Source organism: Alligator sinensis, unplaced genomic scaffold (genome assembly GCF_000455745.1).
Source record: "Alligator sinensis unplaced genomic scaffold, ASM45574v1 scaffold243_1, whole genome shotgun sequence".
NCBI classification, from domain to species: Eukaryota; Metazoa; Chordata; order Crocodylia; family Alligatoridae; genus Alligator; species Alligator sinensis.
The window spans coordinates 2412678-2438257 of record NW_005841841.1 but is presented as its reverse complement, the minus strand read 5'-3'; the positions used below and the strand labels follow the sequence as shown (position 1 = coordinate 2438257).

General features: G+C 45.7%; 1 long non-coding RNA gene across 2 annotated transcripts in view; it reads right to left on the bottom strand.

Moving 5' to 3' along the window:
- Nucleotides 1-8409: 8409 nt before the first annotated feature.
- The window catches only part of LOC102371436, an 84808-nt gene continuing 67637 nt past the window's right edge, over nt 8410-25580 (bottom strand). The window contains exons 5-8 of one of the 2 annotated variants that reach the window (XR_003094257.1): nt 14827-14898; nt 14546-14618; nt 13673-13794; nt 8410-13089 (exon numbers count right to left, since the gene is read on the bottom strand). This is a non-coding gene — a long non-coding RNA (uncharacterized LOC102371436). The remainder of the gene's footprint in view (nt 13090-13672; nt 13795-14545; nt 14619-14826; nt 14899-25580) is intronic. The other variant, XR_003094259.1, reaches the window with a different exon arrangement.

Sequence of the window (25580 nt, the reverse complement as noted above, 5' to 3'; positions counted from 1 at the left end):
ACCGTCGCCGCCGGGGGGAGGGGCCGGCCAGGCGGCACAGTGACGCCTCCGCCGAGCTCAGTGCCCGCTGCGCGCAGGGACCGCCGCCATGTTGGGGGCACCGAACCGGAAGTGAACAGCGGAGCGGACCGGAAAGGAAACCCTTCCGGTGAGCTGCCCAGGGCCTGTGGGGGCAGGGCTACAGCTAGAGTTCAGCGCGGGGCGGGACAGCCAGCGTTGGCAGCGGCTGTCAGGAGAAGCTGAGGTTGCGCGTGCGCGTTAGCTGCAATCGGGAGAGGCTCCGGGTGCGCATGCACGCTGGCTGCATCTAAAAGAGGTGGGGGAGCTGGGTGGGGGAGGCAGCAGCTGTGACAGGGGTGCGGTGCGGTGCAGTGCAGTGCAGTTGTTGCTGGTACGGAGGCTTTGGGGGTGCTTCCCTGTTGCTTGCAGATGATCAGTGGCTTTGGGAGGGTGTCCCGTGGTAAGAAGAAGGGTGTTTGTGCCCGAAAGCTTGCAGAGATCAATTTCTTCTAACCGTTGAGTTGCTCTAATAAAGATATCGCATTTACCCAAAGAACCTTGTTTGCCTATGTCCTAGCACAGTGGTTCCCAAACCCTTGACAGATTGTGCGCTACTAATTTGAAATGATACAACCTTAAGTACCACTGGCCAATTTTTGTTCTCTAAAGTAATTATAATAAATCTGTTAGCGTGTGCCAGTGACAGGTTGTCTGTGTACCACTGGTGGCACCCGTACCACAGATCAGGAACTGCTGCCCTAGTAGGAGACAGCCTAATTTTCCCCAGCTAGGGCTGAGCTAGCTGGGGGCTTCAGGTGAAGACTGCAGGGCACTGAGGGAGGCTGAAGAGAGCCTGTTAGCATTGCAGCTGTCACTGAACCTAAAGAAAGTTCCAACCCTCCTTGCTCTTGTTTTCCAAGGGTACAATACCAACATGCCATGTCCTGGGCACACCCCAGCTCCACCCTGATTTTTCATTGTCATTCGTTGCCCACAGCCCCTCAGTACATTTGTGCCTTTCCTTCTGCCTGTGGGGTCTGGGATTTGACCCCTGGCACTGCTAGTACAGCAGTGTTCAACAAACTGCTGATGCGTGGAGCACACTTCTTTCTGGGTTGAAGTTGGCAGCATGCTTCACTCGTACACCCAAAAAGGTGTACATATGTACGTAGGACTTGCACTGTGGGGTCCAACCTTTTGGCACCAGGGGCAGGTTGAGTGGTGCCAGGTGGGTCTGTGGGCCTAATCCAGTCTATGGGCCAGATCCCTGCGCAAGGAGCTTGGAAATTTGGTGGCAGATGGTGCTGGGAGCATTAATTGCCCAGTGGTGCCTCTTTGATTTAGTCTATGACAGTGGTTCTCAACCTTTCCAGACTGGTGGCACCCTGGCTGGGCTCACAGCACCTCTCGGAGAAAGGCCAGTTCTTTTTTTCCTCTGTCTAGGGCAGGGGTGGGCAAAATGTGGCCTGGGGGCTGAATGCGGCCTGCCAGGCCATTCTATCTGGCCCGCAGGGCCCCTAAAAAATTTAGAAAATTAATATTTATCTGCCCTGGGCTGCCTATATTTGGCCCTCGATGGCTTGCCAAAACTCAGTAAGCGGCCCTCTGCCCAAAATAATTGCCTGCCCCTAGTCTAGGGTAACAAAATCAAGTGGTTTTTCTGTTGTGAGGCCTCCAAAAGCCCACTGCTCTGGATTCCTATTTGAAACCTCTGCTATTCATGAATTGGGCGCCCTTAACACTCATTTGGGCTAACAGAACACCTCTTGTTGGGTTTCTGTAAAACCTGAGAGTGGCATTGGGGGACAATTACATCACAGTCAACCAAAAAGGGATGTTTTAGATGGTTAGGAAATAAACTTTGGCAAGCCTTGAGTTGTGTGGGCTATGGGCACCTTGTGCTTGACAGGTCTCTTGCCCAGCAAGTTGAGGCTTCTTTATGAAAAGCATGACACAGCAACCTTGGGGAAGCCCTGCTCCGCTACCCTTGCACCCCCCTAAATCCCTGTCTGGGCATGGCACAACAGCAGTTTCCCATGTGTCAAGACACCCAGGCAGGCATGTTGGCTGCTGCCATCCAGGCCAGGCAGTGCGCACCTCCTGCCCTCTGGCCAGTTTAGGGCCAGGGCCAGGGCCAGGTGCAGGGCTTCCTGCAGGAGGTGGCTTCCTGGCACTATCTGCTGGCAGCAGGACCCATGGGTGACCCACTCCCACTCATTGCTGTCTGTGACACATTGACCCAGACACTGCTCCTGGGGACTCCTGCCTGACTGACCGGCCAACAATAACCATGGGGGAAACCCTGCTCCATCGTCGCTGCACCCCAAAAGATCCCTGTCTGCATTTTCCCCATGTGTCAAGACATCACTACCAGCAGCATATGGTCTGAACTGCTGAGTAGTCTTCCCCTGACCAAAGCGCTACTTGGCCGCGGCAAGCTGTCAGCTGACAGCCTCCCGACCCCAACCACTGTACTAAGTATATGTGCTTGAAAAAGGAACTGCCTTTTGGGATGTGATTACAGATGGAAAGTATCTTCCCCCATAATGCCAACCTTGCCCCATAATACCATCCTAATCCAATCTTCATTTAGCACTAATATAGCCAGTGAGCAAATGAATGCAGACAAAACTGACCCACTATGCATAAAGTGGCCATGCTTAATGGTCCTACAGGCTTAGAGAACACAGCTTGTTGGGTTTATGTAAAACCAGTGAGCGAATAAATGGTGTTGGGGGGGAAAAATTCAGCCACAGCAAGTTGAAAAGGGATGTTTTAGTGGTGTAGGGGAGCAGTGGTTCCTCATGGCAGCTGGCTCCTGGCAAAGTCTGGGGAGCTATGCTCTGCTAAGTTATTTTTTGCAACTGATGCAAGTTCTCATTGAGCCACTGAGCAGCATGTTCTGAATGGCTTGGTGCCATTGGTGAGGGTGGTTCTGGGGAGTCGCAGTGAGGAAAAAAACCTTTGCCAACCTCAGTGACCCAGACACTGCTCCTGGCAGCCCCTGCCCAACCAACTGACAGACTGACCAACCGACCCTCCTAACATCTGGGACAACACCTGTCCCTTCCCTTGCATTGAGCTAGGCACAAGCCTCGGGTCTGGCTTGTACCTGAAGCCTCAGTCATCAGGGTGAACCATGAAATGTGTTTGCCTTGGTTGGGTGCAGGAGGGAGGATTGGGGTGGGGGAAATCTGCACACCAGAAAAAATTATTATGATGCCTGCATACTAGAACCTGCAATCCTGGAATTGGACAACCCCATACTGCTTTCAGTGGCAATTGAAACAGTGCTCAGCAGCCCACTTAAAGCAGCAAAGCGGTTATTAATTCCATGCCAGAGTCAGATTAACTCATGGGCTCATGGGGCCTGGGCCCAGGTTCCCCTGCCAATCGTGGGCCGCCTGGGGTGCCAGAGGCAGCACAGCCCAGGCAGGCATGCAGGCCGCTGGCATCCAGGGTAGGCAGCGTATACCTCCTCCCCTCCGGCCAGTCCAGGGCCAGGTTCAGGGGCAAGGGGCGGGAACAAGGCTCCCTGCAGGTGGTAGTGGTTTCCCAGGGCTATCTGAAGCCAGCAGGACCCATGGGTGACCCTGCTCCCACTCACTGCCATCTGTGGGTGGCTGCTGGCACCTGCTGTGGGTGTCAAGGCTGTGACCGGGGCCACCTTCACATCAGCAGCACTCTTACCACCTGTCTCACCTTGGCTATGCTAAATTAATGGCATGAATAAATCTGCCAACCTAATTAATGGCATGGGAGGGCTGTCAGTTGAAAGCCTGGCACTGCCAAGATGCGCTTTATGATGGACAAGACTTTGGCCAGGGATGTCCAGGAGATTCCCCTGGTGTTGTGTGGCCCAAAAATAATTTGCAGCCATAATCCCAGCCAAATAATCAGTTCTTTATTTGAGCCATTATACTGAGCACAGCATAATTGTCCCCCAGCACCATTTATTCACTAGCCATTTTTCCATAAAACAGGCAAGCAGCTTTCTGTGAGCCTGCTTGAGTGTTAAGGGTGCCTGGTATATGATTAGCAGGTCAGTTTCTGTCAGTATTCATTCCCTTACCGGCTATGTAAGAAACTGTGAGCAGGGGCCAGGGTCTTAACACATGGGTCACTGGTGGGTAGCTCACTGTTGTGTCATACCCCAAAAGGGACCATGTGGGCACCCATCATGGGCCTAGCCATCAGTACATGGCTCATTGATTAGCTACACCTTGCAGATATTGTGACACCAAAAATTGCAAAAAAACTGTCCAGAACAAGTATGCCCATAAGATACAATTTTGCCAGCATGGGAGCAGCATGTCTGGTGTTTAAACTTTGTGCACCAAAAAGAGGGTTGAGGGGGTGAACTTTTGTGGACCCGGCCACCTCAAGACTTATAAATTGAGGGCATAGATCCCCAGGTACCCCTTATTGATCCAAGATATCTGACACTGGGAAGAGAAGAGAACAGACCGGGGCATAGGCAGCACCGTATCTAGACTCCTGGTGGCCCTGGGCAAACTTTTAGTATCGGCCCCCTCTTCACCAGAGATAATGATAATAATTTTTAAATTACCATTTTTGGACTCCCTTTCTGTCCAGGTCCCAGGCAGCCACCCGGTTTATGTAGGACTAGGACCACTTGGTCCTATGCAGAAACCAAGAGTCTGGTGAGGGTGCTAGGGGACCCTGAAGTATTGTGCCAGTTCGTCAAAAGCCCACAGCTGAACTGGCACATATACCTTGATGTATCCAGGAGATTTGCTGAGTGGGGGCACAACAAGATGGCAGCCAAGCGCCAGATCAAGGCCAAGATTTGCAGGCTGCTTTCTGCAGAGATGTTGCAAGAGCACAGTGGCAGGGTACCCCAGTGTCTAACATGTCACATTATAGGTACCTCCATCCACTAATGGAGGTACTCGAACACCCTGAATGGAGACAGACAGAGGTCCTTGTGCCATCCTCTGCTCCAGAGACTGCACCGACCCTGGCTACAACTCGAGCTGACTCAAGCAAGGAAGATAGTGGCAGGGTACCAGTAACGGCACCTGCGGATTCCTCCAAGGAGGACAGATCGGTGACCTCCACCTCCACACCCGGTATGTGAATCCCTGGGGACCATTTAAATCAACTGTCACCTGAAATGACACCTGCAATTAGGCTGGGATATAAGGCAAAGGGCAGGGGGGATTGGGTTGGCATAGGACACTACTTTAAGGACCCCATGAGTTAGTGGGCAGTTCAGGGAGGTGCGGGGCAATGCACAGCAAGGAGGCTGTGCTGAGCAATAGTTTGCAGCCACTCAGGGCCTGCAACCCCTCAAGGCCAGACAAACCCTTCTCCGTCATTTTTGCCCAACTGCTTCTTATTCGCTCACAAGATTTGCTGAGTGCAGAGCTCTCAAATAAGACTCTATTTCCTGCATTTCTTGATTTTCAGCTCCACTTGGTATGCTGCCAGTGAGCAGACGCAGGCCAGATAGGCAGGCTGTTAATGATGCCAGACAGATAGAATCGTTAGTGCCATCAACAGCTGCACGGTGTGTCTGTGTGAGATTGCCAGACAGGTACATCTTGCCAGTGGCCACCTCATATCTAGGCACTGCAGCAGGATGCATTCCTGGCCAAGGGGGAGAGAAGAGCACTCAGGCTCAGAAACTTAGAAATTATTATTGCTTATATGTTATAAAAGTTGTTGATTATTGTTTATTGCTTATCATTACCTTGTAAATGTTTTCTGGTTTTTTAAATTATGTAAATTATGCTTAATATATCAATTATGTTTAATTATGTAAATAAAGATTTTCTATTTGCTTTACTTCAAGTTCCATGTGTGTACAGGGCAAGGGGAAGGATTTGCATAAGCTTGACAGGCACAGGTTTCTTTCTATGCTGGCGATTAGCAGATACTCAAGCCAAGGTGCCTGGCTTTGTTCTCCTCATTGTCAAATCAACAGAGAGACCCGTAGAGGGGTGGGTAAACTGGTAAACCTGGTAAATCCCCATCCTACCCTGCCCATGCTGGCAGACCACGAGTGATGGGCACTGTTGGGGCTGAGGTGGCTGTGGGTGAGGAGTGACAGAGGGAACCCCTGACAGGAGCCCGACACCCAGCCTTGCCCAACACCCTTTGCCTCCCTGGACCTGGGGAGTCCTAGGGCTGGGCACCTACCATTTGCTTTGAATGGCAAATGAAACCACTCCTGGGTGCCTACGTTAGGCGGCCAAGTGGTTATTAATTCCTTGCATGAACCAGGGTCAGATTATGGGCTGACAGTGCCACTGGCAATCAAGGCCTCCCTTGGGGAGCCAGGGGCAGCACAGCCCAGGCAGGACCCCTGGCCAGGGCCATGTGGGGCGGGTGAAGGGGTCTGTGCAGGTGAGCAGAAAATTGATTCATGTCAGGTTGGGCTGGTGTCCAAAAATACCCACTACACACAAATACCTTCAAATTGAAGCAACATCTGGTGGACAAAAGGGCTCATTAAACAAAAATTGTAGCAAGATCTGGTGGACAAAGGGGCTTCTTACACATCATTCAGTGAATTACCATGTGCACGTGACAGATCAATGGCTATATCATTGCAAATTGCATTGATGCAAACTAAAATACATCCGGGTGTGGTTTATTTTGCAACATAACAAACTCATTTAAATTGTAAAAAACCCTCATATGTGTAAAATGTGATGCAATTAAACCCTAAAAATGGGCTATTTTCATCATGTGTACAAGCTTCCTGTCATTACAGGTACTAAACTTATTGTGCCGTAATCACGGTTCATTAATAAACATGTGGATGTGCCCACAGTGTCAGAGACATCCCTTGGAAAACTAGAACAGGATACGTTGATATTTTCTTTAGATTCAATTACAGGTACAATCCTAAGAGGGTTATTTGCATAGGGTAACAATGGAAGAAGGCAACTGACAACTTTATTTATATTTTCCAAGAGCATTAAACAAAGTTTTTTGCAGCTTATTTATGACCCATGATAGCCAAGGCTGCAGGCTTGCCCCTGGATTGTCTAATCTAGTTCTGATGATCTGAAAAATGTGAAACATCTGTAGGTGATATAAGACTATTAAGGATAATCAAGCCTAAAAGGAAGCTGTGAAGTTTCTCTTAACATCTTATTAAAGAGTGGTAAATGGGCATTGATGCGTGCTGGACAGGATAAAAGTGAAGTTGGAACAATTTCTGGCTTCCAAATTTAACTAATATCTTAGGAAAAAAGGAGATGTCATCATGGACAGTTCAATAAAAATCTACATGCCGTGGTTATAACAACAATAAAAAGAAAAGCAGGATGTATAAAGAATGGGTAAGAAAATACAGTGGCCAATATATTATAACACACATGTAAATAGGTGGTACCACTCACCTAGAATAGCACATTCAATTCTCACTTCCCTGTCTGTATGAAAAGATATAGCAGATACAGATGTGGTTCAGACAAGAATAATTAAAACATATAGAAAGACATGTAAAGAATGCTAAAAAAAATTGTGGACCATAGTTTAGAGAGGAGGTGAGTAAGAAGGTATATAATAAAAATATACAGCATACTAGATAGTACAAGAAAAGTGACTTGGACACTTCTATTTATCATTTCTCATAGCCAAGGAAGTTAAACATATTCAATAGTATTGAAAGGGCAAGGCATATAAAACATATGAAAAGAAAATAATTCCATGATTCAGCTGTGAAGCTCCTGTCCATAATGCATCGAGGCCAAGAGCTTAATAAGATGTTTTGAATTGCACATTTATATGAAACAAATTTATAATTATATTAAGCACATTTTGAAAGGGAATATAAACTCATATGTCCAGGGCGTAAGCCAGCTAACTGACAGAGAGTTAGGAAGAAATTGCCCCTACAGGCACTAAAGGTTTTCTTCCGTTGTTCAAGTCCCTGTACCGAACTAGATGAACCATTTGTCTGATCTGGTATATCAAATCCTGTGTTGCTACATAGGCTGTCAGCCAATTCTTCAAACACTAGCAACAAAAGTAGCCTCAGCTTTAATGGAACACTGCAACTGAGCAGTATAACAAGAAAGCAGTAGAAACAGATTTAAACCTTTATTGGAAAATGTTAAAAATCATAGTTATTTGTATGGTTTTGTAGCGTGGTAAGATAATATGGGACCCTACACACAACAGATACATGGCAAATGGGTAGATGATGTATGTTAACAGTCTAAGATATGTACAGGTTTCCCTTGATTTATTTGGGTTCTGTATATGTGACTTCACTCTTACGCAATGAGCATTTTTAGATCCATAATTCGTTATATGTGAGGTAAATTCACAGTTATGCAATCAGCATAGGTGCCCTGCTCCCTGCCCCCTCCAACAGGTAAGTCTGTGGGGGGAGGGGAAAGGGCTGTGGCCCCACTCACCCCAGTCCTAGCTGCAGCAGCCCCAGGAGCAGCTGGCACCAGCTTCCTGCAGCCACTGGACCAGCCCAGGAGCAGAGGTGGGTGGAGACAGGCGAAGCATGGTGCAGCCCAGCAGCTGCAAGCAGCTGGCACCAGTTGCTCCCAGGCCACTGCAGCCGAGGCTGGGGTGAGTGCTACTCTGTTCCCTCTGCTTTCCTGCCTTGTGCAGCCCTGGGAGTGGCATCCCTGCCCCTTCCCTAGTCCCAGCCTCCCTCCCTTCCTCACCACCATGGGAACCTATCCCTATTTGTTATATTGTAAAGTGGGTTCACTTGATGAGAATTCTATTTATGCACCATTCTCTGGGAACACATGTACAGCACAAATCAAGGGAAACCTGCAGTTAGCCATTCAGCCTCCGTTAGACTCAGGCACAGTGAGTTAAGAGGTTTCAATGCCATACTATGGTAGGAAAAGAGGTAAGACCCTGTGTATGGTAACCGCATGGGTTCAGTTGTAAGGTGTCAAGACTTACTTAGACAATGGTCTTAGTATCTAGTGCTTGGGTGGGGCATAGTCAACGGCATTAGAAGTATCTGTCAGTGTGGCAGGCGCACGCTTGTAGCACTGCCACCAGCGTGCCCTGCCTGCTTGGGTATGCTGCACTTGGGTCAACTCACCTGCCACAACTTGATGTTACCTGAGTTTCTACCAGAAGGTTTTGTCCAGTGTTTTTCTGTGATCCTGGGCACCTCGGCTGGTGCTTCCTCTGTAAGGCTCCTCCTCCCCTACACCTCACCCCTTTCCACTTGGGTGGTCTGGCTCAGTTTCAATGGTATCACAGGTATTGTCTGCTCCCACAGAAGGCCTGCTTTTGGTTCTGGGCAGAAATGTAGTTATAGTGTGCCTGACCAGCAAACTGATAGCTTAACTAGACTCAAGCTGAAATCATATAGGTGGTAGAGGTGAGCAGGGCAATGATGCTCACTGTACTAGGTGCTTTTCCTCAGTGCTCTGTACCAGGTATGGCATGATTTATTTGACCCCTCGCTTTGTGGGTTGGTCACATGGGGACTGATGCTCTGGATCAGCTGGGGTCCTGAAGCTTGCCTGGTAGGGAATTTTGGGCCCACAACTGCCCAATCACAGTGGCACAAATCAACGGGCTTCCAGGTGGGTTCTTCCCTTGGATGGGTCCCTGTAACAGAGAAACTGGGGCTCCTGTTACTTTAAGATAAAAGCAGTCAGCCAGGAAGCTCTGCAGGCTAGGTAGCTGCCGGTTGCCAGGGCAACAGGGCTAATGAGGCAATTAGCAGCCAGCTCAGACAGCCACCTGACTAGATGTAGGCAGGGCCCTGGGAGTTTATAAGCCCATGGCTGAGGCTGCCTTGGGGAAATCTCTCCCTGGCTACTATGGGGGAAGGAAGGAGCTTCCACCCAGGAGAGCCACCCAGGGATACTGGGCTGACTGCTGCCTACAGGAACAGGGAGGCTCAGGGAACTTGCAAGGTACCCTGGCTGCGAGGCACTCTGTGCTAGGGGTAAAGGTTTGCCTTCTTAAAGGGACAGAGGGCTGCTACTTTGTTATGATGTTATAGCCCAGGGGCTTATGTTATGTTGTTTTTCAAACCAGAGGTTTAGAATGAGGCTGGAGGGGGAGGTATGGAGCCCTCATTAGTGCCCAGGGAGCACTTGACTACCTTGAGCCCTGCTAGGGGCAGGCTCAAGGCTCAAGCAGTTATCGAGCCCAGGGTGGGCAGAGAGAGAGGGTGCAGCCACACATAGGCCAGGGCCTGGTGCCAGAGAGGGTGCAGCCACACTGGGGCCAGGGACCCAGCAGACAGGGGCCAGGGGCCCGGTGACTGGAAGGGACAGACTGAAGCAAGTGTCTCAAAGCCAGGTCCAACACAGTGGGCCCATGCTAGAAGGTGTAGCTAGATTAAAGGGGCAGAAACCAAGGAGGCCAGAGCCCCAACAGAAGGAACAACATTTCTATAATAACTACAAGGCATTGGGTGTGGTAAAGGGAAGGATTTGGAACCACAAAATTAGCCCTTAAGGCTTGAGGTGCCTTCAGTGGCACAGTTACCAGTGAAGCCCAACAAGGGGCCTGGGCACAGGCAGTGTCTGGAGGGGCCCAGTGGGACTGAGGCCTCATGAAAGCCTGTGGGCAGCCTCCCTATATATTATAAATAACACCAAGGGATGGCAGGAGAGACAGGAAGGCACCCTAGGAGCGAAGCAGGGCATGGTCTCAGAGCCACCAGGGGCCATTATAGCTATCCCTGGGACCCTGATATATTACAGTCCCACTGATGCCCCTTTGGCTGCCCAGGTCCCATCCCAGCTGCCTTGGGTGTATCTACTGGCAAGGTTTTGTGTGGGTGGGGTCACAGTTAGATCCGTACCCCTAAGTCCCTCTGTGGCTGCTCCCTCACTGATACCTGGGTCCTTTCCCTCAAGTGTCTGGTCCTTCATGTTGTCCTCTGGCTCACCAGAGCTCCCTGCCCCAGGACAGGTCTCTAGCTCCAATGATGCAGGTAAGTAAGTGCTCAGATGCCACAAGGTTTTCCCTGCTGCAGTCTGAACACCCATGCTGCCCGGCAACCAGCACTGCTGCCATTGCACTGGATCTGTTTTGAGTGTGAGGAAGGCTTTCAGGGGCACACCTGGTGCCTCCTCCTTTACTCTGCCCCTAGATGCAGTCGGTGAGTTCCTTTTATCTTGGGAGATTTAAGAGGCTGGACCAATCTGCAGTCCCTCTTCCGACCGTATGATGCCAGTCCCTGCAGACTGGCCAGATGGATGCAGGTGGTACGGTGAGTGGGGCACAGGCCTGCCACAGTCAATGGCATGTGTGGGAAGGGTTCAGTCTGTCCCTCTGCCTCACTTCTGGCCAGTGGTCTCAGGCAGCTGTCTTCATATTGGCGATAGCCTATGATGTGCTTGATGTAAATGTCCCCTGACCATTGGATGGTATCAGATGCCATAAAGTGCCACATCAGTTTCATGTAGTGGTGGGGTACTCTGCAGGCTTGTGGGACACTCTCATTGCTCAGGTCATGCTCCAAGTGCCCCAACGATCAGCGTCTGCACTGGGACATCATAACACTTCTCCCTCGGGTATCAGTTCTCAAACAGGATAGTCACATCACTCATCAGGAACTTTTTATTGTCTTTGTCCATTATACCAATGTTTCAGCACTCCTGGTTGTCGCAACCTGAGCCATCATGATTCATAGCTGCTGTCCTGACTCCAAGATGGCCTTAACCAGCAAGTCTTGTACAGCATTGTGACATAGTTGCCATGCTCTCCTGTTGGGCTTGCAGCCACACAGGACACGGAGCAGGGTCTTACTCTCAAACCCACACCTCCAGCACCTCTTGACTCACTGTCCATAGCAGATGCATCATTGAGTGGGAAGCAGTTGAGACGGGCTTGGTGGATAAAGTGCCAGTCTGTGTAGCACATGAAGCTTCTGTAGGGCATGAAGTGGTTGCTGGCATCTCACTTTGAGGTGACCTCAAAGAATTCACCCTGGTCAGATTTTGACTTTAGGACATTGATGTATTTTTCCCACACAGCATACTTCAGGAACCATTCTAGGTAGGTCCTGACATGGGATATGACAATGATCTGATTGCAGGTTGGGGCTGGGAACAGCAAGATCCCCAGCTGCTGCTGCTCTTTGCACCCTGTCCAGCAGCAACTAAGGTGCTTCCCAAGGCACCATGTCGCATTGTTGGTTCAGCTCCACAGCAAGGCAAAGTTCCCACTGTCTTGCTTGAACCTGCTCAGGAACATGGCCAGATCCTTGTTGGATAGCATCCTGGTGATCCTAGTCTTGGTGGTCTCCTTCAGGGCACTGGCAGTGATACTGCTCACCAATTTAGCTAGATCCTGCTCTTGAGAAGTCAACAAGAGTTTTACAAGTTAATTCAGTGGGTGCCAAGTTGGGTTCCTAGTTTGTAGTTTTCCATTACTTTTATATAACTGTAAACATACTGTGGGTTTTATTTGCTTCTTTTGATTAAATGAAGTATGCTTAAGCAGATAAAAATGGAAAACTGAAATTATATTTATGGGTGTGGGAAACATATTATATTCATTTTGCAGCCAGTTGGTTGCAGCAGTGAAGAAATTGAGTTTGTAAGGACTTGTTGCACTGTGTCTGCATGAAGGAAAGCTATTTATGTATTGTCAAAATGGAGGAGGTACGTTTAAAATGTACAGAGTCGATCCTACACCTTTTTTAGATCAATGGCAAAGTTTGTTGACATTAACAGTACAGGATCTGGATCTATATTTTTAAAGAAGTGGATGGTGAGAAGTGAATCTACAGCAGGGTCATCCACTCTGGTGATCCTTGTGTGATTTATGCACCTGCTGAAGTCAGTCCTGTGGTGAGGTCACAACCTTCAGCCTTCACCAATTTTTCAGCCTTGCTCAGAGCTTCTAATATCTTCTTATTGGTTGCCTTTCCCACTTTTCTGCCTCTTTCTGCGAGTGAGTAGCCAGTCAGAACTGATGCAGGAGTAAGGCAGAGCTCTTCTCTTTGTTCTACCACCCCAAATACCTCTTGACTCCCTGGAGAAATAGAAGCTCTGGATGCCATTATCAAAACAGCTCAGGATGTTCTTCTCATATGTGAAGTACATGAGAAGATCACGCTTCTCCCCCTCTTCTTTCACTATTTCTGCAACACCACGTCTGAGAAAAAGGAAAGGGGGTGAAAGATCCCTTTATCTGAAGTCCTCTCTCCCAGAGGCCTGGAGAGGCAAGGTAGTAAATATTGGTGCTATTACAGCCCCCCAAGCCTGGGAAAGTTTGCCTGGTACAAGTAGCATAATTAGGGGTGGGCAAGAGGGGCACCCACCCTGGGTGCTAAGTTAGGAGTACCACCAGAATCATCCTCCACTCCTGCAAAGTCTGTGCTCTGCCATGCCAGGAACTTCAAAACAGTTCCCAGCTGTTGTTGTTTTAAGACCCACAGAACCAGGGTGGGCAGAGCAGGTGCAGCAGCACCTCAGATGGGATGGTTTCGAAGTTCCTAGTAAGGCTGCTGCCCCTTGGGCCACCCCCTCATGTCTTGGAACTGCACCCCCCCTCCATCCTTGGGTCTTTGACCCTGTGCTCGCTCACTCCAGCTCTCAGAACCTGAATGAACCCTCCCCCTCCAGATTTCCAACAGGGTTTGCCCTAAGTACAAACTTGGCTTGTTATACCATTGCCTAGAACTTCAGGAAAAGCTGAGGTAGGGCTGAGGGTGGATATGGAACTAGGGTGAGAAAACCTGATATGTGGTTGGTGAGGTGGGATGTAGGATGTGGGATGGAAAGGCTTGGATAGGCCACAGAGTCGGTTGGTTCAAATATGTGGGTCTCCAGACATCATCAGGCAGCATGTTACACAAATCTGTGTAATTAAGACATTGGGAGAGTTAGCAAGACTAATTGTTACACATATACATTGGGGTTGGGTATGGGGGGGATACAAATTAAAAATATAGACAAAAAATAAAAGTACATAATATCCTAAAGAAGAAAATCATCATTTCGGAGCTAGTCATGATTTTTGGAGGGTCAATTTTTGAACTTCTGAGGTAGGTAGCACTTCTAATGTGGAGGGGGAAGGAGGGTTAGAACTTAACACTATCTTAAATCAGAGTCATCTAACACGTATGATCCCTCAGAAGATGTACAAAATCTATGTAAAAGGGGTGGATGGGATTTAGCCAAGTATACTAACAAAAGCACAATGTGCCTTCATCCTAAAATTTATGCTATTGGCTATAAAATATATTTATATACCCACACAGAATGAGGATAAATATAAAATATGATCATGATAAATTAGAGAAGAAGACCTAAACCAAAACAGTACATGATTTCTAATTTTAAACTGAGACCACAATGATGAAGGTTTTAAACAGGCAAACTGCCATTAAAAATCAATAGGAGACTTTCTAGCTAAAAATAACAGGACCAGGACCAAATTTCCTTGGAGCTATGCAACATCAAGTGTATTAAATTGATACAGGTTTTTTTTAAGTCTGAGATAAGTAGTACAGCTCTTTTTTGTATTACAAAGTGTCTGCTAGTTTATTGCAGGTGTAACAGGGAGACAAGCTCCAACCTGTTACAAAGGATGTTCTGTGAATACTTACCAAAATTCAAGATGCGGGGTGCCAGAGCAATGACATCATCAGGCTGTGTCTCACCACTGGGAACTCCCCGCACCTGAAAGGAAAGTTTAATTATTGACCGGAAATGAAGAAAGAGCATGAAGCAGTTAAAAGATTGCTGTCAGTAAGCTCCATCCCCGGAAGGGAATGGAGGAAAAGAGCAGCCAAGCAGGGTTGCGAAAATCTACGCAGAGGCGCAGAATATCACTGACAGCAGCTTGCAGGAGTGAAAGTTGCTGCTTGGAGCCGCAGAGGGAACTTACCTGTGGGAGAGAAAGGCAACCTTCTTCTTTACTCTGGGAGGATTGATTGATTCGGGGACTACGAGCCTGAGGCTAAAAGAAACCGATATAAGAAAGGGACAGTTAAGGTGAACTAGGCTGAAGCCAGTCCACTGGCTACAAGGACTTTGGTATCATATATATGGACTCTAAATGAGTGGTATACTGTGCATGTGATCACAACAGATATAACCCCAAGAAGTACTGGTGGAATAAATATAAGCTTGGTTTAGGGTTGAACCGATAGAGATTTTTGGGGCTGATACTGATATCCAATTTTTAAGGAGGCATATCAGCCGATACCGATCCGATTTCTGATACAGCTGGTAAGTCCATTGTGGTGGAAGGGGAGGGGGGAGGAAAGGGGAGTGGGGGGGGTAGATCAACCCCCACCCTGCAGTGAGGGAGGGGATAGGAGCAGGGGCAGGTGCTGCCCAACCAAGGCAGGGCATGGGACACACCTGTGGCTCATGGGGATGGGGGCTCCCATTGCTGTGCACACTCTAGGAGGGCACGGGGGGCATGTGCCCCCAGATCTGCGTGGGGCAGGGCAGGTGGGCTGCAGCTGCAGGCTGGAGCCAGGGCTGTGCCGGGCTCTTCTTACTGGGGCCTGGGCTCAGGGCAGGGGCTACGGAGGGGGCTGCAGCCACCCCAAATTTCACCATAGCACCACTCCCAATGCTGCTGCTGCTGCTGCTGCTGCTGTGTGCCTGGCGCAGCCCTGACTCTTCCCGGCTCAATCCCCGCCTCCCCCCACATGCCAGGAAGAGCTGGGGCTGCACCGGGCATGCGGTGGCACTGGGAGTGGCACTACAGCAAAATTTCAGATGGCTGCAGCCCCCCCTGTAGCCCCCGCCCCGAGCTCAGCCCTCGGCAAAACCAGCCCTGTGAAGCCCCAGCTCCAGCCCACAGCTGCAGCCCACCTGCCTTGCCACGCGCAGATCTGGGGGCACATGCTCCCCCACACTGTGCCTTCCTGGGGTGCATACAGAGGTGGGAGCCACCCCCTGCCACAAGCCATGGGGCTGTCCTGTGCCCCACCCCACCGCAGCTGGGCAGCACCTGCCCCTGCCCCTGTCCCCTTCCTCACTGCAGGCGGGGGTTGATCTTCCCCACCCCCCCACATCCCTCCCCTTTCCCCTCCCCTTTCACCACAGTGGACTTGCTAGCTGGAGGCAGCTCTCCATGTTGCGGGGCTCTGCTCCTCACTGCCTGAGTGCTGCGCTGGGACTGCATGCACAACGGGACTTTATCGGCCCAATTATCGGCCCCATCGGGCCAATTTCCAATACAGCCAATTTTGTTTATATTGGTACCGATCCAATATCAGACCAATGTATCAGTGCATCTCTAGCTTGGTTTATATGGTCCTGAATCTGCTCTTGTTTAACTTATTTATAAATTCTCCCATCAAGGCATGGCAGAAGAATTATCAAAAGAAGACCACAGACATATTTACTAAATGAAGAAGGAAAGACTTTTAGATATCTAAATACCTGTTATATCAGGGTTTCCAGAACTGTTAAATGCAAATTAACAACTTTCTCCTGTAATTTGACAAAAATGCCTGTTCTTAATTTGATAGTTTTCAGTGATCTTGCAATGAAAGCCCATTCAGAGTTCATTTATATTAATAATTGGAAGGAAATTTGTTACAGCAGGTAAGAAACAACACACAAAATCTGTGCCATTATACCTGTGTCAGGAGCATGATTCTCCTCCCCTTGCCCCAACCAAGATGGCTACAACAACAACAAAATTATATAGCTGAACTTATACTGGACAAAAGTCTTTTTGCCAGTAGAGTTTATTCTGCTCATCAAAGTGGTTTAAGCTGGGGTAATAGGTAAGACCCCTTGGAAACTCAGTCTATCTTGAAGAGTTAAAAGTTTATCACCCCCTGGAACCACCTTGTAAAGGTTTTAGCCAAGTCAGTGAAACTGACTCTACTCCTTTCTTTACAAATTTCAATTACATTTGCTTTGTAAATGTCCCTTCCAATTATATTTAAAAGCTTGGTCAGTCACTGTCTGTGTACAGCAGATGTACTGTCAGTCTCTCCTACCACACAGCAGTGTTTCATCACGCACACACTTTCTACATTTGCCACCAAAGCACCATTCTAAGAGCAGCATGTAAATAACACAAAAGTACTATACAAGGCAAGGAGGTCTTGTTGGTCATTTGTTTTACTTATAGATGCTGCCATACTGTTTAGCACTGTAATGTCTGAGTGCCTGTATAAATTACAGGTAATAAAAGTTATATCTTTCATGCTTTCAGGAGGAAGTAAGTCAAAGAATGTATGGATCAGTTTTCATGCATGAGGCCAGTTCTTGTAATGCTAAGTAATATGGATTGGTTTATGAAACTTTGAATTTGTATTTTATAAAATTAAAATATATACATGCACGCCTTTAAAAATCATTGTACATTATGCAAATATTGAAGTTTTCCCATCATAACAATCATCAGCATCAGAATTTTTTTCTTTATGGTCACAATGCACTCTGATTAAAATGTATGGATGAACTGGTAATCAAAAGGTAAAATAGTAGAACAAATTGCTAATGTATTATGGCATGTTTTTAATTCTGACTACATTGCCCTTTGAAAAATCATTGCTCTGTGTCACAAACCACTGGTTTGTCAAATGTATATGATGTTTGTACCTGCAGCAGAGCATTTTTTGCAGAAGTGGTGGATTGTTTTAGGTCTCTTGTGAATTTTTCTATCGCTAAAAGAGGAACCAAGGGAGCCAAAGTTAATTAAATCTCTTAAATATCTGGGTTCTGTTTTCTTTAAATTTTGTTAATGTTACCAGATTTGGGAGACACTTGCTTTTGGAACTGTAAAAAAAAAAATAGTAACAGTAAAAATTCTCTAGCAGTCACTGATGCCTTGTAAAAATGGGTAGTATTGTGATATAGAGAATCTCTTGTGCAGTGTAGTAAAGTATACTACAGTTCTAGTTACATGTTTTGAAAAAGTTAAGAAAAGAAACATTCTTCAAGTCAGAAAATAGAATCTTTGATTTTATCTGTGAATTTACAAAAGCCTCTTCTCCTATGATAATGCAAATTGGATTGTTTTGAATACTGACCATATATATATTCACATTCCTCTGAGCTTCTATTTGATATTGGTTTGCTAACAAAGTAAATATCCACTATACTTCTAAATCAGTTTGTATGTACAAAACTGGAACTAGAGCTTCCAAAAGGGCTCCAAGTAATTACAACTAAATTTACCATCTTAGTCACTGTATTTTCATTGGTAAAGCAATATGATCTCCATTTTGACAAGTATTTCTGAAGCAGGATCAAAACAGTCAGATCATTTCTAGGCCCTACATTTTTGAAAGGCTAACAAAGGAAAAAAAGAGCCCTTGATCTCGCTCATGGCAGCAATGTGATGAATTGCAGTGTTCAGTCAATGCCTTGAAGAAGTTGACAATATCATCCATAACTCCATGGTTTCTCCCTGTCTACCCCTTTGTACTATTCACAGTATTTGAGAAAAAAGTACTAAAAAAATGCAAAGTGAACATATATTTCAACATGAAAGTGCTCCTGGAGAAGAGAATATAGCTGTAGAAACACCTCAAGAGATAGGGGGAAAGGAAATATTAGAGAAAATAGATCTGATTAGTCATACACAGTGAAAGAAGGACCGCAGCTGTGAGGTATTCTGTCCTAAAGTTAGCAATAGATTCCTTCATTGTAGTTAACGGCTGCTGGCTAACACACTGCAAACAGTGCAAACACTCATTCTGAGGCTCTTTTTTTAAAGACAGCTAAATTTTAGTACCCATCCGTATTGAACGTTCTTTGTAAATCCACAGATACTTTCAAATAAAGCTAAAACTGTGATCTAGACCCTCAAATGCAAGGATATTCAGAATTAAGCCTGAACCACCATCCTCAAGCTTTTCCCCCTCCCCCTAGTCCCTAGCAGTTCTCTTTATACATGTTTCCAGCTTGAGCTGCTGTTTAGGAGAATTTTTGTTTCATATCATTTCCAGGACTAGCAATATGTTTTAAACAGTAAATTACCTCTTTCACACAAGGTTTATGACAAATAGGTTAAACATTATCTAAACTTTGCCTATGCAAAAAGAACCCCACAATATAAGCTACAGACAGAAAGGATTCTAGAACAGAATAGACCTTAAATATTTAACAGCTGGTTTCATGTTTAGTTACATGGCTGAAAACTTGAGCAAAAGATTGCTGGTAAACTCCTTGGATTTGTTAATGAAAGGATGGGTATAACTGAAGGACAGTAAAGAGCCATTAATAGCCATTGCAGGAGACCCAATACAGCTTTCTCTGTATTTACTCGGATCCAAAATGAGGTTTCTTCCTTCCTGTCAATATGGGGGTGGGTGGGGAAGCTTTGTCTTAGATTTGAATACCGGCCTAGGGTAGGCAGCAGCTGAGCTCTGGCTTTCACCCTGGGCCCAGGTCCAAAGTTGGAGATAAGCTGCTGCCTGCCCTGGGGTAGGTGGCTCCTATGGCAGTGGGAGGAACACAGGAAGAGTACACAGTGGGGAGTGTGCACAGGGGAGATCCATGATGTGCAGTTTGGGAGGAACATGAAGATACCACATCACCTGCCCTCCCCTGCCCACTACCACATGGGGCTTAGAGGGAACCAGAGCAGAGCTGCCCAGGAGATAAGAGGCAGGAGGGTGCAGGCGATAGGGACTGCAGGGGGTGGAGGACAGGTACTGGCATGGGGCAGCAAGGGGCAGAGAGGCAGGCAGGAAGGGGTCTGGCCCTTTGTCCCCTGCTGCTGCTTTCTCTGCCAGAACAGTGTGGGAGACAAATTTAAGATGACCCTCCAAGAATTAGATCCTACACTGCAAAGTTATAAAAAAAATTATAATTTTCCATGTGTAGAATCTAATTATTGGAGGGCCATCTTAAATTTGAAGTCATCTTGGATTCAGGTAACTATGAAATCGCCATTGAAGGGATGCTGAGGAGGTAGAGAGGTACTGTAAACAATTCTGTTGATGGAGAAGAAAGATAAGCAGAATGTCAACAAGTGCCAAATCTAGAATATCACCTGAAGGTGGGATAATGGCTTTGCCTCTATTTAGGGTGTTTAGCTCTACTAGAAATACTGAGACCTTTCTCCTTGCACCAACATTCTTGTTGCCTTTTGTGCAGAAAGAGTGCAACTTGTTCTTTGCCTACTGCACACTTGCGAGAGAGCAATCAGAATCTAGCCCACTGGTGGTCTGGAAATTTGCGTAGCACAAACACAGCTTATGTATCTAGTTGCTGGCCCATCAGCTTCTGCAGTTTAAATTCTCTTTCAAAAAGAAAAAGGTTCCTAGCCCTTTTGGATGTAAAGAAAAGTGACTGATTGAGACCTGATACAGCTTTCTCCAAGTTTTCAGACCGTTTGAAAATGAGTACCCTTTTCCCAATGGTAGAGTGCAAAATTAGAAATAGAATTTTGCTATATTTTAAACAATAACTTTCAGCTTCAAGCTGAGAACTAGCAGGAGAACTGTTAACTCAATTTCTTTATTGTTTACTCATTTGTTTTACAGAGAATGATGTGCATCTGAAAAATAGTGTTGTCACTACACTGCTAGAATACACAAACTGAATAAATCATCTGAGAAAATGATTGAGCTTCCCCTCTATAAAGCACTTATTGCATTTTTTTTTACCTGCAGGCTTGAGAACGTGATTGAAAAGAAAAGCAATAGAAAAGCAATCTCCCTCACTCTACCGCTCACAGAACTAGGCTTTGTTTGGTACTCTGAAATGTGGCAAAGTATAACTGAGACATATGCACAAAATTATGGTATCTTCTTCAGCATATTTAGGACAAGCAAAAGAACATTCACAGCTAATTTTAAGCAGCCTTCAGAATGCAGTATAACACCTATTAACTCACTTCTACTTAATCCATTGCAACCTGGTATTTTTAGAAACCAGCATGCAATTCAGCAGTACTTCAGCTTTTTTTTTTTTGTAGTGCATGACACAACTGTTTCCCATTTCAATTTAGATTTTTTTTTTAATAATATGCCTTGTCTGCACACAACAGTCTTACTGATTTTACTGAACTAGTTTAGAAACTGACTTAGTTAAATATACGTGACTCCCATCCTCTACCTACAACTCTACCTGCTTCCACTGTGTGTTGTCCTCTGGTTTTAAACTGCCTTTTATCATTTTAGAATCTGTCAGGGGATCAGATTCATCCTGTGGTCCAGATTAGATTACCTTGATGAGAATTTTGTCTCACTGATCTACTATTGAATCTCAAGGTGTAGTAGGTTCCTGTTCTATAGTTTTAGGACTCAGTGGGAATATCTTCATGAGATGTTAACTGTGGAGTTGCCTAATTAGCTCCACAGTAAAGTCTCCACATCTGTATGTGTGGCCCTATTAGTTCACAGTAAACTAATAAACACCACCATAGGTTTGTCCTTGTAAATACAAATGCTATCCTGCGGTGGTGTTATTTACTGTACCACAACACACATGTAGATCCTGATGGGGCTGCTTGCTCCACTGAAGCGTCCTCGTGACCCAGCCAGCCCCTCCACAGCATGTTGAGCTTGAGTCAGAGCAGCCCCAGGATAACAGGCTGATCCTCTAGGTTGCCTGCCAGCTGGGGCTGCTCTGACCCTGCTCAGCATGCTGCAGTCCCAGGCACACATGTAAATGTAGCGCCTGGGAGCAATAAACTTTGGCACATATCAGTATATGCCAGAGTTTATTGCTTTGCATTAATTAGAAGTGTAGATGCACCCAATGATTCTCAACCAGGGTGTGATGAGATCTTTTAAGGGTGCTACACAGTATTAGCACTGTTAGATATGCAAATACTTACACATGATTCACAAGGTAAACTTACAGATTCTAAATAGGAATCCATAGTATCAAAAACATTTCGGCCTGCTGTGGGCTTTCTCAGGTCTTTGCAAGAGATGACTTGCTCTATTCATTTTCTGTAGTCAAGAAATGAGTGAAAGCTAAGGGATGACATTTTCTGAGGGGTACCTTGAGTCTAAAAAGGTTGAGCACCTCTCCCATAGACCTACAGAGCTTTGTGCAACGCAGATCAAAATCAGGTAAAATATGGTAATAAAAACAATAAAACCGAAGACAAATGATCAGATTTTGAAAAAGGGCTGAGACTTCACTCAGAACTCTCCTTTCATTTTGCCTCAGGCAAAGCTTGTCCGCCAGAGTCTTACAACTTACTATTACTTATTATTTGTTATATAAGAAGGGCTAGTGGATCCACCCGAGACTTGGCCTCAACTATGATAGGTGTTGTATACATGCATGGCAGAGAGAGACTATATATCTCCAGTGTAGGCAAGAGTATGGGCTGCTAATATTACTTTGCCCATCCATTGAACTACAGTATTAACATTTTTATATAGTACTGTGCATGAGTCAGGACCATTGGTAGCTTCCGGGCAGTAACTGATAGCCTGCAAATGGACAAGACTGGCATAAATCAATTTCTCACAGTTTCAGCCTAAGCAGCTTTTTTTTTCTTTAAAAGGACATCTGAGGAGAAATTGGACAGGGTTAGTGCCATTTCAGATAATAAGGAAAGAAAACTGATGTATTAGACCTAGTTAGGAACCAACTCAAGGAACAAGAGCACCAAGGGGGACACAGTGACATTTAAGAAACTGTAGTGCATTAAGAACCACTAGAAGCAGCAAAAAAATGAATGAATGCTGGAGCTAATTTACTTCAGAAGCAGTAATGGAGCCTGCACACCCATTACTGGTATCATACTGTTCAGGCCCTTCCTTCAGGTTGTTTTTATTTTTCAAACATAAAAACTCAGAACATAACATAAGCAACATTTTTTCCTCCCAGCCCCCTGTCTCCCACAACAATCCACTTTCTTCCTACAGATCCCTCTTCAACTGAGTTCTTTCTCCCTCTTGTAGGAACCACTTGGCCTCTTAATGGCAAAATGTGCTGATACCCTTTCTCAAATCCAAACAGCTGTTCTCAAAAGGACTCTGTCTGAACAGGGCCATCGGTCTCTCAGATGTGAAGATGTGGGTAAAAAGCCTGATATTCCATAGGCCGTGGAATAGGGTGGGCCACCTGGGCCATGGCCCGATGAATTTCTAGCATGTTTTATATAACCCACAAATGCGCAATTCTCGTTCTGGTTAAAACTATATAGCTATTTTTTTAACTGCATAGCTAGCTAAATTAATATGCTAAAAGTTGGTTGGGCCATGGCCTGGGTGGCCCACGCTGTTCCGCAGCCTATGTTATATTCTGTTTATAGTAACTCATGCTTTTGAAAAGGTACCTGCCAAAAATACAGGTACCTTGACATAGAAGAGGAAGTTTGTCATAAGGGGAAGGGAAGGGAAGAATATTGGAGCTGTGGACAAATTATAGGAAGCAAGATGAAATACTGGCTACAATTTAATATAAAAAGAAGGAACAATCCATAGATGGTCATCACTTACAAGGCTGAAAAGATAAAAGCAAGTGAAAACTAGTTAGGCAAGCTGCTGGAAGACTGGTGTAAAGGACAGTTAAAAAAAGCAGCCTAAAAATCTTTCAGCAAAGCCAGGCACACCTCATTTGTATGTGTGATTCAGATGTTACATTTTCAAATGACTGCTAAATTCTGAATTTAAAAGCCTTTAATACATCTAGGAAGATAATGGTCTTTTGAAATACAGGGAAATTCTGTGGCTTCTGCTTTAGACCAAGTACAAAGTGCCAAGAGCTTGGCTTGAAATAAAATAGCTCTACATGTTCAATATTGAAGAAGAGGATGTAAATTAAAAAATCAGCCTTATAGGTCTACTTTGTGGTGTAGAAATGCCCAAACTAGCTTGACTAGTGATAGCTGTCAAATCTGAACAGCACAGAACTCTACATTTATCCTCCTGAGAAGAAGGGTAAATTAGCCCATACATATCATTGTGTTGCCGTAGCTAATCTGCTTCCAGTACCTAAGTAACCTGGTTTAAGGTTGACATACACTACACTTCATTCTGCAGAGTAAACTTAATCATCGCTAGATCATATATGAACATACAAACAATATGTGCTCAAATAGCTAAGCATGGACAGAAACAATTCTAGACTCCCAGTGCTTCACCTCTGTGTAGTCCTCATTTGTCAGAGTTGGTAATGTGAAATTATTTATGATGTAGTCAAACTCTGATGAAGAAGAGAAGAGATAATTTGAAAATCTGGAACAGCCCCCTGGATGGGTTTGGGTTTTTTTGGCGGGGGGGGAGGGGTTCCCGGGGTTGAGTTTCTCCTTGCCATTATGTAAAAGCTGTTGAACCTTTCCTCAACTTTCTTGCTGGTTTGCTCTTTTAACATCCTTGATTATTTGTAAATCTACTACTAAAAATGACCTATATAAATAAATAAATTGAATGAATAAATGATGAGAGAGAGTGAGAGAGAGAATATGTGAGCGTGTGTAGGTGGATGACATAAAGAAGCAGGATAGCGGTAGCAGCAGGAGCCATAATTTCATATGCCGTCACCGTCAGAGCACCAGGAAAGAGCAAGGGCATGAAGTTCCTGATCCTGTGAGCCACTGAGCACCTTGCTCTTCTATAATTTTCAGCGAAAGCTGAAAGTGCTCCTCATCTTGCCCCCATAAGCTGTAATGATGGACGAAGAGAACAGTGAAGTATCTCCTTATGTGTTATTTTTCAGCTGTATCAATCCAGGAGGGAACTTTTCCATTCAGATTCAGAGCTGATGTGGAGTCACCTTACAGCTGTTGCTCTAGCCTAAGTACCGGAATAGACCCTTTGATGTTAAAGCCTCTATTCCATGGGAGAAGATGGCTGGTAGATCCAAAAACTGTCCAATCCACTGGTGCTACTCCACTCCATTCTAGCCCCACATCCTTTCTGTAAAAGAACATTCAAGACTTCGGGCTCCACAGTGTAGGAAAAGTACTAACCTCATTCTGTGAGCACCCACATCTTGCCCCACAGTGGAAATGCACCAGTTTCACTATCTTTGGGACCATCCTTGCCAATGGAAAAGGGTAGGATTTGCCCCTCAATACACAATTAGGATTTCAGCTGATTAAAGGAAAACATTTGTGTTTTTTATGAAACATATAGAAAAAATATTAACTCACTACATTTCACTCCCTTTGCAGCAATGGCTTAATCATATTCATGCTTTAGCAACCCCCTTCTTTCTCTCAAGTAGTCTGAAGTATTGTATGTTCTCTGTATACTATTATGCCTGCTGATTCTAGCAATTTTTTTATGAACCTTTTAAAATGTATGCTAATATATTCTTATTTTTCTTTTGAATATTTTTTTCTGAGTAAGTTTATTTCTAGATGCCCATCATTGGGTTTTCAGTGTACCTCTCCCAAATGGTAAATGGTGAGTGGTTAAAGAAGTAGGGAGTTAAGGTTTGTGATCATCCTGATCACTTCCAGAAGTTTCAGATTTTAAAATGTGTTGCTTCGGCATGAGTTTTATTTCTGATTTGGCAGATTAGAGGAGCTATTGTGACAGGTCCCATTAACACAGGCCATCCTTCAGATAACTTAGCCAATTCCATGGAGGGTATGGAAGAGGAGAATAAAAAAATTCAATTTATCCCAGCATTCAAATGTGAAGGTAGAGAAGATTGCTGTAGTGTTAGGGTGGCCTGACTGTGGTGGTCAGTGTGCTGAGAAGACATGCTCTTCTGCTCTGAATCATTGCTTTAAAATTG